We start from the raw sequence: 20,628 nt of genomic DNA, 5'->3' as shown, positions 1-20,628 counted from the left end.
GGTAGAAGGGAATGTACATTCTAATAAGGGGGTCAAGGGACTTCAGGAGTTGTAGTATGTAATTACTTGAAGCAGCATGTGATATGGTGCATGTCAAATAAGAAAATCACAATTCTATCACTGAAGACCATGGGCATCATATACAAAGAATAAATGGAAAACAAGACCTAATGCCAAAGTTACCCAAAGTGCCTTTATTTTGTGATAGGCTTTTAGACAGTTATCTTGAACTAAAACACAGTAGAAGCTTTCTTTAACAGTCACATTGTATGACAGAATAAATAGTGACATAATGTCCAATCTAGTCATAGTGGATTTTGTTCAAATAGTTGTTTGTAAGGGCAAGAATTTATTTTTGGTATAATCAATTACATGTAGTAATAGGCAATCTGTTTTATAAGATCCAAAATACATACTTGACAATTCTTATTAATAATCTATGCTAACAAATTCAGTAAAATGGTTTAATTGCATGATGACATTCATAAGAAATAAAAAAAAAAATCACAGCATTAAGAATTTTGCAATGAACTTAGCACTATTCCAGTTAAGAAAGTCGAACAATAGTAATTCCCACTGGGATGGTGAACTACTCTCCCATAATATGTATCTGTACTTGTTCATTCCTAATTTGTCTTTTGGTATTCTGAGAAAAGCTGTAGTTTGCTATCCTCAACATTTGAATTTAATAACCAAATAATCAACTATTATTAACTGGATTGTCTGAACCTTAAAAATTAATTAGTCTATAGGAATCTCTTAAAGTCAAATTTTCAAACCTCAAAGGATTATTTTATAGAATTAACATCAATAGCCATTAAGTTTTGAAACTAGCTCTTTCAAAACTAATTTGAAAAGGAAAAGTACTAGGAGAAACTCCTTGATATAATAATACAAATAGTATTACATCTAACAAAGTATGACAATAGTAGTACCTATATGCAAAGTCCATTTCAAAAGTTTAATCGAAATAAAAGAAGGTCATTGCTGGTCCTGCTTAAGTATTCCAATGGATATTTTGCACAAAATTCTGCATTGAGGAATGCTAAATTTCTTCAAGGATAAATGTTTGTTAATAACATCCTTCTTCTGACATGAATGGAAAAGGTGAAACGGGGAAAGTGAATCAGACAATTGAAAGTAGAAGAGAAAAGATAACTGGATGTGTAGTGTGAAAGCTGAATGCAGGGATGTTCTGAACACCAAATAAGAGCTGAACCAACATTGTTCTTGGCAAATGTCAGACAGAGAAGTTACTGAATGTTGGGAAAACAGCAGAAACTAGTCATGATGGCACGGCAATGCTATATAGGTGATGAATCTCATTAGACATGATTTAAGGAGTGCACAAAGTATATTTTTCATGAAGATATAGGTTGAGATAAGAGAGTCCAAAGAATTATCCCAAATACCAGTGGCCTCAAAGAGAAAGAGCAAAAACATTAATTAAACATTGCTATAATGTAGAATTACAAAATAACACATAGAAACTCTAAGAATATAGACAAGAATATAGAGGTTTCTGCAGTAATGAAGCTTGGGCCTCAGTGTCTAAGGCTGGATGTGCAGCATGAGCACAGATGAAAGCCAAACTTCACACAAACAAGAAGAGGTACATGTGAGCTTAAAGAGTAGCACTCTGGTTACTGACAAATGATGCCTGAATTATATTTTGGAAGACACTGCTGCATTAATAAACTATGTAAGGTAGCATGTTATCCCTTGTTTTCAATCCCATGCTTATATAGCATCCTGCTACTAAAGAAAAATTACTAGTACTTGGAACAAAATCAATGGAAAAAACCAGATGGGATGAGAATTACTTCTTCCTATTCCATATAGTACAGACTAAAACTGTATGTATGTTTGTGTGTGTGTGTGTGTGTGTGTGTGTGTGTGTGTGTGTGCATGTGTAGGCAATGCTTAGTTTTAATATGTAAAAAATCTTTATGTCTACCTCTCTCTATTTCAAAGTATAACTAAGAAGACTCCATAGAGACCTCAGAAAACAAGGAATTAGTGATAACTGCTCTAGGTTTTTGTTCATATATTAGATTGGATAATAAAATAGTCAAATGTTAAAAAATTCAACACTAAGAGAAGATCCAGTCTGAGCTCCTGCTAAGACCAAGATTCTCCTAGAAACATAGCCTTAATCTATAACAATCACTCCTTTAAGGCCTCATCTCTAAATTCTTTTATATTTGAAATTAAATTTCTACATGAGTATTGTAGGGTACATTTAAAGCACAGCAGAGGACAATGTCTTTATATTTCATTTAAGCTGTTAAATGGCGATTCTAGTTAACTAGGAAACATTTTGTGCATGTAATTCAGTACCAAAACATCTATGAGCTCTCTCTATGAAAAGATAATAAAGTCTCCCTTTCCATGAAAGTGGAATGAAAGGATTTACTCTTGTGACCTCACCATGAGTTCTGCATTTGCAAGTATCAACAAAATCCTATTTGCTGTTATCTGTGGTCGATTGGCATTGCCCGTGGACTAGGTGCCTCCCTTGAGGAGCTGAATGTTGCATTGTAGTAGGTATAACATCTAAGCGCAAGCCAGCTTGCAGGATTATTATCACAGCATTTATCAGGTTTTATGGTTTTCTTTCCTCTGTCTGGTTATATACTGCATTGAGACAGTATGCCAAACTTACTCCAAGAGGAGCTGTGACAAAATGATTTAAAATTGAAATACTCACTCCTAACCTAAAGGTGTAGCTAGATGTTTCTTATTTGAATGGACATGCATTTTATGTTCTCATTTGGCATCAGTTTGAGATAGATATGTGCAGTACACTGTACATAAGTTTTAAGTAAAACTTGCTGTACTATTCCACATGTAACTTTCTTCTTTTTTTTCCTTCTTGTTCTGACCCTGCTCTCTCCACCCAAAGATTTATTTACTTATTATATGTAAGTATACTGTAGCTGTCTTCAGATATACCAGAAGAGGGCATCAGATCTCATTGCAGATGGTTGTGGGCCACCATGTGGTTGCTGCGATTTGAACTCAGGACCTCTGGAAGAGCAGTCAGTACTCTTAATTATTGAGCCATCTCTCCAGCCCAACATGTAACTTTCTTAAGATAACAAAATTTGTACATGTGATACATTAGCCATATTTTCTACTGTATACCATAAAATACCATAGAACTGCATATACACATCATTCTAACACAAATATCTGGCTGTGGAACTATAGATGTGTCAGCGTTAATGAAGAGAGAGTAAAAGATGATTTAATCTTTGCTGTACAATATTTTTTTACAACTTTCTGTTCATTTATGTCATCTGAAATATAAAAAAATTTCCCTTCACAGATACAAAGGGTTACATATCTTAAGCCACTCTCTGTATCATATTCTGGAACAAGAAAATCAATAAAAATGCAAATTATCAGTGAGAGGACTAGAAAGGAGGAAGGACAAGAAGGGTCGATTGCCAAAGTCAAAAGACGTTCAGGAGGATGTGGAATGGCCTACAGCTGGATTATGGACATAGTTTGTAGAACTCCACTAATTTGCAAAAATAAATAAATAAATAAATAAATGAATAAATAAATCCCTGAGTATATGCTTTCAGCAGGGCATTTGATGATATGTTAATTATACTTCAGCAGAGCTGTCATAGTAATTATGAAAAGTGGGAAATCATGTCAGAGTTTCCTAACTCTTCTTTTAGGAATATGTATCATTTACATTTTGATTTCTGTAGTGTTTGACTAGCAGCAGGAGGGGGGCCTCAAAGCAAACCTCCATCTGAGAGCCGTCAAAGTCCGGTTTCGGTACTGTTGTAAGTTCAAGGTCAATGCTAAGGGCCACAGGTCAGAGGAGATGAGCTGAAGGGTAATTTCCATTGCTTTCACTGCTATGCTTAAGAGCAATTATGTTTTCCTTATTGAGAGATGTGAGAGAGTGATCCCAGAAGCCACCTTGCATCCTGTACTGCTTGTTTTCTGTGGATATACATATAGGAGCTGTAAAATAGGTGTCAGCAGAGTGTGTGCTTGTTCATTGTCAACAAATCATTTTGTCATCTCTACAAAGCCCTAAGGTAAACAACAAATGTTCACACAAACAAACAAAAACCTTCTAACCTCTATAATCAGAATTGACTCTACCTGACAAGCATCATGGTTTCAGTACTCAACATGAGAAAATAAGGCCAATGTCACACTTTCTGGAATTTTCCCTGAAGAGATTTATTCCTGACCAGATGCATTTCATTTATAATTGCAAGATGTTTGTACTTTTATCATATATGTGTTACCTGGAACAATGTCTCACAGAAGGTGACAGTTGTGGGTTGGGAATCTCATGGTCCTAAACCTATAAGAATACATAGCATAGGAAAATGCCTTAGGACATGTTTGCATCAAGACCTGCTGGAGTGTATGAAGATGTTTCTGTTGGTAAGAATAGGAATTTCATAAATTTGGATGTTAAGAGCTCTGTGCTTATTTCTAATCAGCAACATATTACTTGTGAAATAAAAAATTATGATGAATTTTTAGGATTTTAGGACATGAGATTTAACTAATCTATATTTGCACTCTATGAGAGTTTGTGGGCTAGATGTATCACTTCAAATTTAAAGAAGGTAATTAAATCACTACATTGAAAGTCATCATCATCATAATAAGCAAACAAACAAAAATAAGAACAGCAATTGAATCAGTCTGGTACAATGAATTTTCTAACAAGCCAGGGTTTTGATGGGGAGCCTATAAAACTATCATATTAAGTACACACAAGCCTCTAACTTGAAGACAAAATCATTTCCCATTTGAATAACCTATTTTATTCTATATACCAAATACATAGATTTTTAAAGAGTTATTTATTTCATTATTTTATTGTTGATCCTGGCCTCATGTAGAACAGGCTGCTCTGGAATATTTTATGGACTCAAGAATGAACTCAAACTTAGTTCTGTTTTGTCTTGTAAGGAAGGAAGTTTTTATTTCAGCTCTTCAAAGAGGGAAGTGGGGATTGGAAGGGACCAAGAGCTACTACGTGGAAGGGGTTGAGGGAAGAAAAGAAAGAGGGAGAAGTGGTGTAATTTTTATTTCAGTTAAATAAATTAAAAAGAAAATGAGCTGAATAGAATGAAGCAGAGCCTTCATAGCTCCATGTCTTATGACCTAAGTGTGGTGACTTCAGAATAAGAGGTGACTATCAAAATTCAAGGGATAACAGAGTGCAATGAAGACATTCTGCATTGTTGTAGAGCTCTCTGAACCTCTACTGACAAACGTGGGGGAGGGAGTCCCCACCTAACTGTGGGGACCTTGTTTAATAATCTATGGTTCCTGAAAAGAAGATTATTTGTCTCTCATAGGACAAAAGCAATTAAATCAATTAATTGATATTATTTAAGGAACTTTTAAAATAGTTCATTTCTACATTACTTTTTCAAAAATCTTTAGATTAGTTATACCAACCACAAACCCTCTGCCCTACTCCTAAGCCATCTGCTTCTCATTTACACCCCCCACCATTGTTCTTCTTTTGACTTTCATATCAACGTTGTTCTGCTTATGACCTCTTCCTCTGAAGAGCTCCTGTCTAGTCTCAGTAGATGCTCCAAAATCTACACACAAAAAATAAAGATTTGGAGCTAGGATCCACATGAGAAAGAACATGCAACATTTACCCATGGAACTATGTTCTTTTACTGTGTATAATTTTTCCAGTTCCATTCATTTACTAGAAAATTAATGTTTTTATTTTTCTTCATAGCTATGTATAATTGCTTTGCAGCAATACCCTGTCTATTTCAGGAGTTTCTTAAATAATGCTGGGTAACACCTCAAAAACCATTCCTCATATCTGATATTGGGGTTTTGTTAGATGGCCTTTGGCTCTAGGATGGAGTACCATTAACACAGAGGGAAAAGTGCATTAACATTATCTATGCATATTTATACATGGAGTTTCATGCATTATATCGTATCTTTTTAGGTAAGTAGAGAATAGTGTGATTCCTTGTGGGTTTTTTTCAGTCATTGATGTTGTTATTTTCCTCAGCATCCCAACTCCTTCTCATGTATTTACCTCCCTTCCCCTCCCCTGAGGAGCCTGCCTTTTCCTATTTCCCCTATCAGATCTGTCTGTATTCTGTTAACCACCTTTACCTTCATCTCTTCTTCATTACTTATCTCCCTCTCTGTAAGGAGCCTCTGTTTCCTATTATCCCCTTCAGATCATATGTACCCTGCTGTTCCTCCCTCTATTGTTCCTGATTTCCCAATCCTGACAGTGTTCCCATTACACTTTCCTATCTTGTGTAGTTACTACAGGCTATGCACTCATTTGAAAAGATTGGTAGGTAGGAGCCTCCAATCAGAGAGATGTGATTTTGCCTTTCTAGGCTCAGGTTTCCTCACTCAATATATAGCTGTGTCCCTTTACCTAAAAAGTTCATGATTTCACTTTTCTTTACAGTTGTTTAGTTTACAGTTGTGCACAATGTGCACATACTACATTTTCATTAGCATTTATCAGTTTTAGAACATTTAGACTTATTTTATTTGTTTTAAGGGTCTTTTTTCTGGAATATATCTTATGCATGGTCATTTTCTTATGGTTTCTGGAGAGAGAGGGGGGGGGCAGAGAGACAGAGAGAGAGAGAGACAGAGACACAGAGACACAGAGACACAGAGAACAGAGAGACAGAGACAGAGACAGAGACAGAGAGACAGACAGAGAGACACACACAGAGAGAGACCATATCACTTATTCTTTCTATGAGAACATACTACCCATTTTGGTCAGGGTCTATCACTTAAGATTCTAAGATTCAGTCCTTCTTTGTAAATCCTCAGAAGTTACACTCCAAACACAACTTCCCCAGTCACACTTTTGAGCTTGAAACTGCAGTGAAGTAACTGGAGAATTAAAGATGGATCTGCGTGTATATGTGTGTATGTGTGTAAAATAAGCCAATACCTGAATACCTGAGCTGGGCATTTATTGTTTAATATTGTAATCAAAACTGAAAGCCATTTTATATTGTTGTCAATATCTGCTCTGTTTTTTGTCCTTATTTTTCCTTCAGACAGGAACGTTTCTGGGTTAAAACTTTGAGATGTGGGTGGCCCATTACTCGAATGAGGGCCATACCTATCATTGGAGATGGCCGCTACAGGTTGTATCTCCCCCTTGTTGCACATTTAAGCTGAAGCCATCTGCTTTGGGTCCTTGAAGCCTCTCACTTCCCTGGCATCTGAGACCCTCCAGTAGCAAGCCACAGTTCCTCATCCCCCAGCATCAAAGGCCTCTCCTCCCACTGATGTTCAACAAGGCCATCCTCTGCCACATATGAGGCCAGAGCCATGGATTCCTCCATGTGTACTCTTTGGTTGGTGGTCCAGGCCCTGGGAGATCCAGGGGTCTAGCCTGTTGACACTGTTGCTCCTCCCACAGGGCTGCAAAACCCCCTCAGTTCCTTCAAACTCCTCCATCAGGGACCCCACACTCAGTCCAATGGTTGACCCCTGTATTTGTCAGGCTCTGGCAGAACCTCTCAGGAGACAGCTATATGAGGCTCCAGTCAGCAAGCACTTCATGGTATCTGCATAGCATCCTGTTTTGGTGACTGTATATGGGATGGATCCCTAGGTGGGGCAGTCTCTGGATGGACTTTTGTTCCTTCAGGCTCTGTTCCACATTTTGTCTCTATATTTCCTCCTGTGAGTATTTTGTTCCCCCTTCTAAGAAGCACTACCACCCTTTACTTTTCCCTCCACTCCCTCTCTTCCTCCCTGGTCTCCCTTCTTTATCTTCCACAATCATTCTGTTTCCCCCTCTAAGCAGGACTGAAGCATCCACACCCTGGTTTTCCTTATTCCTAAGCTCCATGTGGTCTGTGGATTGTATCCTGGGCATTGTGAGCTTTTGGCTAATATTCACTTATCAGTGAGTACATACCATGTGTGTTCTTTTGTGACTGGGTTACCTCACTTAGGATAATACTTTCTAGTTCCATCCATTTGCCTGTGAATTTCATGAAGTCATTGTTTTTAATAGCTGAGTAATATTCTATTGTGTAAATGTACCACATTTTCTGTATCCATTCTTCTGTTGAAGGACATCAGGGTTGTTTCTAACTCCTGGCCATTATGAATAAGACTGCTATGAACATAGTGGAAAATGTGACCTTGTTACATGTTGGAGCATCTTTTGGGTGTATGCCTAGGAGTGGTACAGCTGGATCTTCAGGTAGAACTATTTCCAGTTTTCTCAGGAACTGCCAGATTGATTTCCAAAGTGGCTTTACCAGCTTGCAATCCCACCAGCAATGGAGGAGTGTTCTTCTTTCTCCACATCCTTGCCAGCATCTGCTGTCACCTGAGTTTTTGATCTTAGCCATTTTGACTGGTGTAAGGTGGAATCTCAGGGTAGTTTTGATTTGCATTTCTCTGATGACTAAGGATGATGAACATTTCTTTAAGTGCTTCTCAGACATTGTGGATTCCTTAGTTGAGAATACTTTGTTAAGCTCTGTAACCCATTTTTAACAGGTATTTCATTCTCTGGAATCTAACTTATTGAGGTCTTGGTATATTTTGGATATTAGCCCTCTATCTTATAGAAACTTCAAAATCAACTACTCTGCTCACATTCTCAACTAAACAAAAATATTATGATTCATGATTTATAACTGTGATTTTCACATGGCTTTCTTGTCTTATTTACAATAATTATAAGTTTTCTAAAAAATGATGGGGCTATGGACTAAGAGCTTATTTCTTTGTTACTGTAACACTCATTTGCAAGGAAATTTCCAGGCTCTCTGCATGATAATGTTAACCTAATTTCTCTAGTTTGAATCTCTTCTTTTAAATCCACAGTCGACATTCCCATTAATAGCAATTAACACTTCCTGAGATTTTTCAGCTTTGTATTTAGTCAGTCTCTGGTGTCCAGTGGGAAGCATGTTAGTACACACCACCAAGACCCTGCCACTGACTCATCTGTCCTCCTTTGCTTTCAGGACAGCATACTATTCTCACCAGGTCTTCTTAATGGATCTCTTGCATTTTGCACATTCCATTTTTCATCACTGCTCCCTAGTGGCACTCTTAATATTTTCTGCTTGTATAGAACCAAAGATTTCATAGCATACCCATGTCCTGATAGTGCTATTGAGAATCTTACTTTGTGCTGGCACACGCTGCCACTTATGCTTAGCCCAGTCATAGACTTCAAGCAGAGAACCAATCAGTTAGTGAAGGACCAAACAAACTCATGTCCTCGGGAAACATGCTTTGTGGCCATGGTAATGTTAAAGCTGTAGAAGGGACCAAGAGAAATTTTGTTTCAAATATGAGCCCAATGCCTTATCGTGTGATTTTGGAACCAAACCACCCATGAAAAATATTCATCATGGTGTTTATGTATCCAGATCTAATAAATACAGAATATGGTAGAATCCAGTTGCATTTAAAAGCCTAAATTAGGCATTCAAAACAAATATCACTGGGCTAACTCCAGGTCCTTCAGCAGATAGCTCTTATGCCAAAGTTTGATGTTCATGAATCGATAAAATATTTTCATTTTGTATTTTAAGTTACCAATGCCTTCATGAAATTAAATGGTCTCATATATTAAACTGCTATAATTGTGTAATTGAAAAAATATCACTTCAAACACACACGCATGCACATGTACATATATACATATATGTATATATATATTTCATAAAATAAATTTCATGAAAAGAAAACCTTTATTTTTCTATTGTTAACAAGTATTTCTAATATCATCACTTTTCTTGACATCAAAATTCTTTGATCAACAAACCAGAACAAAGTTAAAATACTATGAAGCATTATGGTTTTAAATAGATTGTTCATTTAAATGGCTTTGGGTAACAAAACTATCTTCTATAGGAAGAATTATATTTGGTTACACTTCCAAGTGGGGTAAATATATATTATAAATATTTTATTCACTAGCTAACTACTGACTTAGAATCTAAAACATAAAACTTTGATTTATTTTTCCCCAGTTATTTTAATTGTAAATTTCATATGGAATAGTGTTCACACTTCTCTTGTCCCACAGCCTTATTTATTCTGTATACTTTCAGGCTTCTCTGAGGAGTTACTGAGGTAAACATTGCACATGAATCCAGCAGATCTTGGAAAAAAGAATCAAGAAATAACCATGTCATGCTCTCCTGTATCATTCAATGTTGCATGTAGCTTTTCCTACCCTGCCTAAGCTCCCAGAAGGACTATACTACCAGCCTCTTCCAGAGGGTATTAGATCTGAAGATGAAAAACAGAGACACACACAGTCTTTCAATTTGAACTTGCCTTATTGGCTCAATTGCAGTGCACCTCCAATCTGCCTTGGCTCATGTGTCCTTCCCAGTACTCCCAGATCAGCACCCTAAATCTTCACTCAACTTCAGTTGCTCAGCTACCTTTAGTCCCAGCTCAATAACCCTAAACTCCCACCTGTAGAAGTGGCCAGTGGTCACTCCACCAGAGATCTCACATGGCTGGTTGCCTGTTTTGTCTCTGAAACATGTCAAACTCTCCATTCCTTTCTCTCTCCCTCTCCCCCTCTTTCCTTCTTCCTCCCGCTCCTCCCTCCCTCCCTCCCTCCCTCCTTCTCCCTCCCTCCCTCCCTACCTCTCCTTCCCTCCCTCTCTCCCTCTCCCTCCCTCCTTTTTCCCCCCTCTCTCTCTCTCTCTCTCTCTCTCTCTCTCTCTCTCCTATGTCTGCCCCTTGCCTCTGGGGCACTGGAAGTCCTGCCTATCCTTCCATCTAGCAATTGGCCAATGACATCTTTACTGATAGATCAAGAATCAATTGGGGAACAGAACCTTAGCATCAGAACCACCCTACAGTACAACACTGAAGAAAAACAACTACTCATCAAAGGGGTATGTAACACTGATAAATCTTTTAAAGAACATACCAACATTTTATATGGAATGAAATAAACCTTAAAATTAAATAGGATTTCTATGATAAGTTGTTTGCAGATTGTCACATGAGATGTGACAATGATGTCTCCAAATAAGCACACACATTTGTACACATAAAATAAATAAAAATGTGTGGCAAAAAAATGGGGGAAATAATCATCAAACATTCTTCAATTTATTAAAATTTTATGGTTGTAAACTTTCATTATTCTGTCCTTGTTATCATAGCTGATGCTTCTTGGAACATAGTGATTTCCTTTTTGGGTCTTTTATTAATTCACATAATGTTACCTTTGTTTTCTTTCCTGTCATTCAGCTGTGTATGCCATTCAAATTCAGAAGTGACTATGATAGTCAACTGCTTAAATAACTAAAAGTATTTTGAATTCTTATGAAAACTTCAAAAGAAAAAATATTTACTCCTTTAATTTTTAAATCCCCAGTAACTACACATTAAGATATCTTTAAGATTTGAATAAGATAGTAAGGCATTTCTGATTAAATGAAAATCACAACATCTTTCAAGGTCTATAAGTCTATGTAAAGGTTTGGAATTCTATTAGTATATAAAATGGCAATGTGAAATATTCTCCAAGCTACAACTTCTCAGAACATTATAGATATTTTAAAACATTATTGTATGCTACAGAAAACTATCAAAAATCCAAAGAATTGAAAAAAGGCATGCTATTTTGCCATCAAAATACCTTGTTTTATTTCCTCATATGCACATACATAGTTGACATCACACACACACACAGACTTAAACATATACACATAGAGTCATTTATTAATGCGTTAGAAACTATGTAAATTTTTTATATCTGTCATTATAATATGCCATTATGTCCTTTTGGCTTTATATGTAAATTTTTGATGATGATTTCTATGCAAATTTTGGCCCACATTTCTGTTATATCATCATTGTAAAATTGCAATAAAATTTCCAGAAAAATGATATTAAGTTCCAGCCTCTTTGATTCGTACTGCCAAATTACTTCATGATATTTCTTTGCAAAGATACTAGACTCATGTATGAAATTATGAACTCAACAGAATTCTGCCAAACATTCTATTATAGTATATTAATCCCAAATTTGGTTTGGCTTTGAATTTCTCCATCATTCTTTTATGCTAACCATGGATTGACTCCAAGTATGAAGGGTGTAATTTGCTACATCAAGATGTGATAAAATCTGTGTGCTACCATTCATCTATAAATAAATAATAATACACTAATGATAATCTCATATTGCTTGTGAATAGAGAGTTCCAATATTAAAATACCATTCTGTCACATAAATTCAGTTTAAAAGGTAGTTGAACTTCAAAGCCATTTTAAAATAACCTAACCTTCAACATATTTTTATTTACTAGAAACAGTATATCAAGTTTATAGAAGAAAAAAAAAGACCTTGAAACTACACAGTTGTTGTAGCATTACTAATAATCAGATTGAGTAAGATTGGGGTCCTATGTCAGTTTGAATCAACAAAATCAAAATAAAGCTAAAACCATTCCTAAAGACAATGAACCAAAACATTCCAGCTAAATTCTGCTGTCTCAAAAGTATCCTGTCAAATGATGCATGTATAGGCAAGAGAATAGACAACATACCAGGATCCCCCTTCTATCTGTCAGTAGATTATCAAGTAGAAGTTGATGCCAATAGGACAATAACTACATCAGCAGAGTCATCACCAAAAAGGCTATGGTACTGTGTTTTTTAAGAACCATTATGTAGATTCATATTGAAATATTCTTCCTGGGATATTTATCTCTGGGATAAAATAAAGCTTTTAACTGTAGTTTACATAATACATTAATATTAAATTATAGAAAAGGTGGCCTCTGCTCATAGGTAGCTTTATTGTCTTTCCTCCCAGGAATAAGCTGACATCATCTTCTTGATCTAATCCCTTCACTCTTCCCTACCTTAGAGTTATGCTTACAGAATAGGATGCTCTAAAAGGTTGAGATCCTCTCCCAAATGTCGACTGTGAGCTGAACATAATGATTAGCTCAAAGCTGAAAAGAGTTCTGCAATGAACTCAATCTCTACTAAGTATTAAAGGTGTTAGAACAGGACAGATTTTGGGGCCTTCCAGTTCTAAGATTAAACTTGAAGAAAGGAGAATCAAATTATCAATTCGACTGGTAAACATAGGCACAAAGAGTTAGCTAAGTATTCTGGGTATGAAAATGTGGCTATTTCTATATGACTTTGAGGTAGAATTCATAGACTGAGCAGAAAGCCTGCATTATAACAGCACGTTTGTATTTTACAGTACAAGAATTGATTTGAATAATTACAAAACTAGGGAATTATAGAGCAAAATGCACAGTTAAGACTCATTAATCTCTCAGGGAAGTTAAAAAAATAAATACTATATAATTACTGAGAATAACCCTTAATTTGAGTATAGATTATCCTAGTATGCATAGATTTATGAATTTTTTTTCTAAGTTCATGCTTTCCAAGTAGTATTATAACTAGTCAACAGACTCTTGCTTATTGGACATACTAGTTTTATCTTTTTACTCAACATTCTTCAAAAGTTGTTTCAATAGAATGGTAGAATAGCCTTCTAAAGAACATGTGACATGCTCACGGATATGTATCACTAGAAGAATAAGTAAAATTCTCCATCTGATGGCTATGCTCTGAACGTAATCATACTGTTTCTACTCCAGTCAGATTCATGGGTCCTGAACTAGGGAGAAGAATTAAATGGTAAAATGCTTGCTGCATAAATATGAAAACCTGAATTCAATCCACCATATGTAGAGAAGCCTTGGCATACTAGCATACCTATAACAAAATTACTGGGAAGACAGTGACAGGAGGACCAATCTCTATCATCAGTTTGTAGTGTGTTTCAATAGTTAAACAGAATAATTAAGGAAGACAGCCAAGTCTGTCGTTTCTGACCTACAGATGTGTATATTATATAAAAACACATGAACACACTCATATTTTGGATAGTTAGAGGAGAGAGATTGAGAGACAGAGTAAAAGAGAGTCAGAGAGAGAAAGAGAGAGGGAGAGAATGAAGAGAGAGATTAGAGAAAGAGGAGTCAGAGAATTCATGAGTCTAGCAATTATAGAATAGAAGTAGGAATAGTAAAATGCACTAATATCACTGGTGTCTGAGTAGGAGAGTGTTTATTGTCTGTTTTATCAGCCTTATGGTACTATTGGCATGAAAGTCTTAGTTATAAAGAAAGGGACAACTCTAGCAGGAGGAAATACAGAGATTTCAGATTTCTTTAGTCTGGGTGTAAGGATTTTTGAGATCTCTATGTGAACCGGCAAAAAAGGATGTTAATGTGCTAGCTGGGATGAATGATCTTAAACAACCAAAGGGAATGAGTCTGCTAATCCACAACAGAAGGAGAAAGCATATGTCTGGTAATTCAGAGAACTCTTAGGAATACTCATTTGCTATACTGAATCTGAAGAGCAAGGTCAGCAGAATACTGTCTTTGAACTCAGGCAAGGCCTAGTGGGTTGGAGAGTCAGGTTCTCTTTTCTTCAATCAATCTATCTATCTATCTATCTATCTATCTATCTATCTATCTATCTATCTATCTATCCATCCATCCATCCATCCATCCATCCATCCATCCATATATCCATCCATCTATCCATCTATCTATCTATCTATCTATCTATCTATCTATCTATCTATCTATCATTTATCTATCATCTAGCTATCTCTCCTTTATCTCAAAAAAGGAGTCTAATTTTCCAGCCCTTGTTACTTATTCTGGAACTCAGTATGTACACCAGGATAACCTAGAACATGTGCTATTGTTTCTGTCTCAGTTACTCATGAGTTAACATATACACACGTGCTGCCACACCAGCAAGAAGCCAAACATAGACAGACAGACACCACTTTTAATCGACTGGAGAGCTACAGAACTAAAATGAATATTTCCTATTATACATGTTTTGTGAAGTATATACTGAGCAAGTTTGTTTACTTCTTTCCTGAATTTCTAATCAAGTGATATAATATATAATAATATTAACCTATAGCTTCATCTATAAGTAATATTCATATCTTAATTTTTAATTATACCATGTATCATATAAGAAAGCACCATATAAAGGTATTGACCTTCTTGGCATCAACACTATTGTGTTGGTATCTGCAGATGGGATGGATCCCTAGGTGGGGTGGTCTCTGGATGGCCTTTCCTTTCCTTCAGTCTTTGTTCCATTTTTTTGTCTTTGTCTTTCCTTTGGATAGGAACATTTCTGTGTTTAAAATTTTGAGATGTGTGGGTGGCCCCATCGCCCAACTTGGGACTGTGCCTATCTACAAGAATTGGTCTCCCTCTCCATTCCCATTTGTTGGGTATTTCAGCTCAAGTCATCTCCATTGGCTCATGGGAGTCTCTTGCTTCCCTGGAGTCTAGGGATCGCTTCCTTCCTTCCTTCCTTCCTTCCTTCCTTCCTTCCTTCCTTCCTTTCTTTCTTTCTTTTGTTCATTCTTCTTTATTTTGTTTCAAAAAGCTTTGTTTTCACTTGGTCCAAGACTTGGGAGAGGCTCCACTGGGGTTACAAAGCTGTCTAGTGACTTGAGAGGTTCATTCAGGTAGAGGTCCTGAGGCTGGCTGGTGCATAGCCCCTTGTAAGCCACAGAGGCCTCCTAGTAGTGTTTGAGAATGAGGTGCTCAGAGAGATACTCGCCCAGAGATGCCTGGGACATGCCAGTCTGCACTGGTTGTGGCCTTACCAGCCTATGGAGGTTGGTCAGGTGATTACCCATTTTCTTGATGAACTTCACCTCCTTATCCAGGAAGTGGCTTTCCAAGAAGTCACAGAGATGACGGTCTTCTCCAGGGCCAAAACAGCTTCCATGGATTCCTGGGGTTTAACCCCATTCATCTTAAGATGGCTTCTGCATATCCTAGAAGAGTGCAAGTCCCCTGTGACTTTTCTGCAACTTGAGGAGATACCCTCTGCACACTTGAGCTTCTCCTTGGCCAATTCACAGAAGAAGTAGCCTGACCCTTCCAAAGCCACGTCATCCCAATCAAAACAGAAGCCCAGAGAGAGGTAGAAGGAGGCCCGCAGAGGAAAGTTGACCAGGGAGTTCACAGCAGCTTCCACTTTGGTGGAATAATTCTGATGAATCTGAGAGATCATGGCTGATCTGGAATTTGAGGTAATCTCGAAGACAGTGGTGACTGGTCCTAGGAGCTGAAGGCAGTAGGTGAAGAGATGGTTCCGGAGGTGACAAAGTGGGAGACCCTGGGTCGGTTCTGTCCAAACCTGTTAAAGCAAGACACAGATTCACAGGACCTCCAAGGGACTTTCTAGTGGCTAGCCCTAGTTCCCCATCTCCCTCTGCTACATGTTTCTATTCAATATCCTGATCCTTTGTGATTCTCTTCTGTCCCTCCCAATGCCTGATCCTGGCCCTCTTTTGTCCTCTCCCCCTTCTCTCTCCCTGACAGGATCCTGATATGGCTGTTCCCCGAGAGTTTCTGACAAATACAGATGCAGATACTCACAGCCAACCAGTGGACTGATCCCAGGGACCCCAATAGAGGAGCTAAGGGAAGGACTGAAGGAGCTGAAGGAGATTTCAGCCCCATAAGAAGAACAATATCATCTAACCATTACCACCCAAAGCTTCCAGAGACTAAACCACCAACCAAAAAGTATACACAGAGGGATACATGACTCCAGATACATATGTAGCAGAGTATGGCCTTATCTGACATCAATGAGAGGGGAGGAAGTGAGAGAATGGTTGAGGAGCAACAACTATTTGTTGTCCTGGTTGGAGTACAGTATAGTAAGATATATGTGTATCAGCTGACAGAGGATAACTCTTCTCTGTCACATTTACCCAGATATTTCACCAACCATTTATCTAAGAGTGCCTGTGACCATGCTTCTGAATGAGTTTGATCACTAATGTAAGTCTGCTTTCTTTTAGTTAGTTTGAATTTCCTATAACCCAAAATCACAAACAAATCTATGAGAAAATGATTTCTCTCGGGCCAGGAATGGGAAGCTCAATATTAAGGACCAGCAGTCGTCTGGCATGGTACTCCTACAGTATCATCCTGCAAAACAAAGGCTAAGATGATCACTAAACCTGAAGGGAATGAACTTACATGTGTAACAAGCTCACTTCTGCAGCAACTCATCAGCTCCCATCAGGGTAACATCAGTTTATTCAATAGTGTAGGAACACCTAGCTCTGGCCCACACACAGAATGTAATCACCCATCAGGCACTATCTGCTAGCACAGTTGAATCAATTATTTCGATTTCCACTGAGTGAATTTTAGGGAAGAAACGCAACCTCATAGTTGATATAATCTAGTGAGCTGAACACCTAAAGAAGAGAAACATATATGTATATATCATTAAAATTAAAATACATATATGAGTATTTTGTTTATATATACATATATTCTGTTTCTTGCTACAATGACTAATAGCATGCTCAGTTTAGAAGATAAAGAAATGCATAGCAAAAAGATATCCCAAGCTGTTGGTTGAGTTGGTTATCTGTCCTTCAGATGACACATTTGATGTTTTGCCTCCATTCTAAACATTTGGTTATGTTTTAGGGATGTTACCTTATCTTGCCTGGATATTCATAGAACTTTCATCCCTGCTTTGGTTCACTCTCAAACCCTACAGTTTATTTTATATCCAACATCTAGAATTATCACTTTAAAAGATGACTCAAATTATATCATTCTTTAGCTAAAGATCAACCAATTATACCCCCCATTCAGAATAAAATCCAGGTTTTACATATACAGGTTTAAGTCTATATGTCATATCTTAGAAGCTCTGGGTCATCTCATGCTTTCATTTTTTTCCCTTTACTCTCTATTTCTGTTTTCCTTCTGCCCTGTGTTCTCTTAAACTCACTGATTCAGAAACTATACAGTTTGTGATCCATGCTTCTGCTGACCGTAAAGGGTAAGGAAGCTACTTTTGCCATGATATTGACTGCAGCTCACAGTTGAAAAAGATACATAGAAGACCCTTGTGACAACCACCAACCCTACCCCTAACCCCCCTAGAAGTAACAGCTGGGACAGAAAGCCATCAAAGTGAAATTTTAGAAATTGTGATAAGGATGCTGAAATGTAGCTGTCCTTAACTCATGACTTCTGACAAAAGTATAGGTGAGGGAAAACTCAGTTTTATCTAAGGACTTACCCACAGGAAGTTTGACCATGCTCCAATGAGTATATGGGCAACACTAATTAGACTTGCATTTTTCTTCTTTCTTTTTTTCTGGGATGGTGATCATAGGGGGTGCACAGACCTAAGAGGACGGAACAGTGGGCTCAGGGTTTCTGATATGAAGTTCTCAAATAATCAATAAAAATATCACAAGAAAAAGTACTTTGAATTTGATTTTTTTATGTACTTGATGTTCTTGTTCTGACATGAAACACCCATAACAGCAAATACTTATTCCAATGTTCTGTCCTTAGCTCCATTAACAATGCAGTATATTGTGGATGTGCCACGAATACCTACTTTTCAGGTAAAAACAAGGGAGCAAGGCTGTTTATAGTACTCCATTAGTTGAGTTCATAAGCCACTAAGATTGTTTAAATTCATATTTTCCCTTTCCCTGGAAAAACTAGTAAATATAACAATATATTAAAAATCAAAACAAACAAACAAACAACAACAACAGCCCTGACAATGGGCAAAGAGGCAAGTTGGTGGTGGCCTTCTAGCAGCCAGGGGCCTTAGTGTTCACCATAACTTGATGCATGACTTGATTGCCCAAGCTGTTTTATTCCTAAGATGCATAAAAATCAAATCAAATCCAGGCAGCACAGTGAGGGAGGAGGAAGACAAAGATCCATGAATCATCATGCCACCCAAAGTTCTGCCCTCTGGCATATATGGGACATAAACACAGAGTCCCACCTACCAGAGGATGGAAGAGGAAGATAGACCACCATGTCAACACCAGGCCTGACTTCCAGTACAATACACAAGCAGGTCATGAACACTTGCTTGCCACACCACACCACAAAGCATAGGCAGAGGATGTCACACCTGCACCCACCAGCTGTGTGGCCAGACGGCAGTGGGAGCCTCCACAATGTGATAGTTAAATGAGGGAGAAAGAAGTGGTACACCTTGATTATCCTGAGGAGAGATAAAACTGGAGATGAGGGTAAAGAGGAGTAGACTACTGTGAGCAGCCAGCCCTTTGACATGGAGACATGGTGAGATTCCAACCCAAGTTGTCACTGAGGGTCATGTCTGTGTTAGGTGTCAGTGTCAATATTCATGGCTAATATTACCACTAGAGAACATGGGGACACACCTGGTCAGGGTAGCTGCTGGAAACCACATGGGTGTCCAGAGGCTGTGCAGAACTGCCCCATCACTCACTGACTTTGGTGCTCTAGATAACTGACCCCATGTCCCAATAACAGCAGCACTCAAGAGAGCAAATATTGCCCCTCACTCAGGCAGCACAATGGAGCTGGCCATGATGACATTAGTGCAGGTGAGTTAGCCCAGAGGGCATGAGTGTGGGAATGATGACCCTGCCACACTTTTGCTATGAGATATCTTGGGAGCAGAGGAGATGCCTCCCATTCCTCCAGCCCTGACTCCTCTGGCACTCTAGAAAGCTGTCTACAGGGTATTGAAGGCAGGAGAGCTATCACTGCCCCTCACCAAGTATGGCACTTGAGAGAGCTGGCCCTGTATCTCATTTGGACAGGATCTTTGTAATGGGAGCACAGGAGAGCCGGTATGTTTTGGAGAGCATGGGAGAGCTTGCCCTGCCACTCGTTTGTCATGAAGTGATGTGGGTGAATGGATAATGCCTTCATTCCCCTCACCCCTTCCACCTGTGGCAGGTGGGAAAGCTGAACCTTTCATGAGAGAGGGTAGCTGTCTGTGCCCCTCAATAGCTGCAGCACTTGGGATAGAGGGCCCCACACCTCACCTCACCTAGGCAGCACATTAAGGCAAGGGGGCATAGGTGAGAGTATGTGAGAGCAGGATATGCCTAACAGCTGCTGAATCTGCCATGAGGTGGCCAGGGTGTGCCCATGATACCCTTCCCCTCTTGTCCCTCAGCACCTGTGGAAGTAGGGAGAGTTGGCCCCGGGTTCATGAGAGTGAATGAATTAGACCTGGATCTCCCTGGCCGAGTGGGCCCTGCATCTCACCTGGGCCCTGCTGCCAATGGTATCATTGGATCGCTTAGCTGGAGTAGTTCTGTAGAGCTTATCCTTGTGCTGTGCATAAGGGAGAGTTGGCATGCTGGCCATCTTGGCTGTCACCCAGGCCCATATCCAGGGCTCTGAGTTAGACTGTCCTAAAGTCTGTACCATTTGCATACTTTGGGGATGCTTGAAAGAGCCAGTTCAGGCATAGTGATCCAAAGCTGCAAGGTCTCCATGACACAGGTCAACAACAGGATGACCCAGAGAAAGAAGTTCAGGTGAGGATTCAATACTGATGGTATCACAGAAGCCAGAGATCCTGAACCAAACCAATGGTTCATTTTAATGAACATTTGCAAGTAAAGATGTGTGGGCAGAGGGATACACTGTGAGACACACTGTGATGTGCTACAGCTTCCTTAGTGAGATGTTGTCTATGCTGTGTGTGTGTGTGTGTGTGTGTGTGTGTGTGTGA

General features: G+C 38.4%; 1 pseudogene; it reads right to left on the bottom strand.

Moving 5' to 3' along the window:
* Nucleotides 1-15,616: 15,616 nt before the first annotated feature.
* Nucleotides 15,617-16,116, bottom strand: LOC116088938 (annotated as a pseudogene).
* Between the last annotated feature and the right edge of the window lie 4,512 nt (nt 16,117-20,628).

The sequence above is a fragment of the Mastomys coucha genome, unplaced genomic scaffold (assembly GCF_008632895.1).
Source record: "Mastomys coucha isolate ucsf_1 unplaced genomic scaffold, UCSF_Mcou_1 pScaffold14, whole genome shotgun sequence".
Taxonomy (NCBI): Eukaryota; Metazoa; Chordata; class Mammalia; order Rodentia; family Muridae; genus Mastomys; species Mastomys coucha.
Note: the sequence above shows the minus strand (reverse complement) of the source record. Positions and strands in the feature narration are given on the sequence as shown.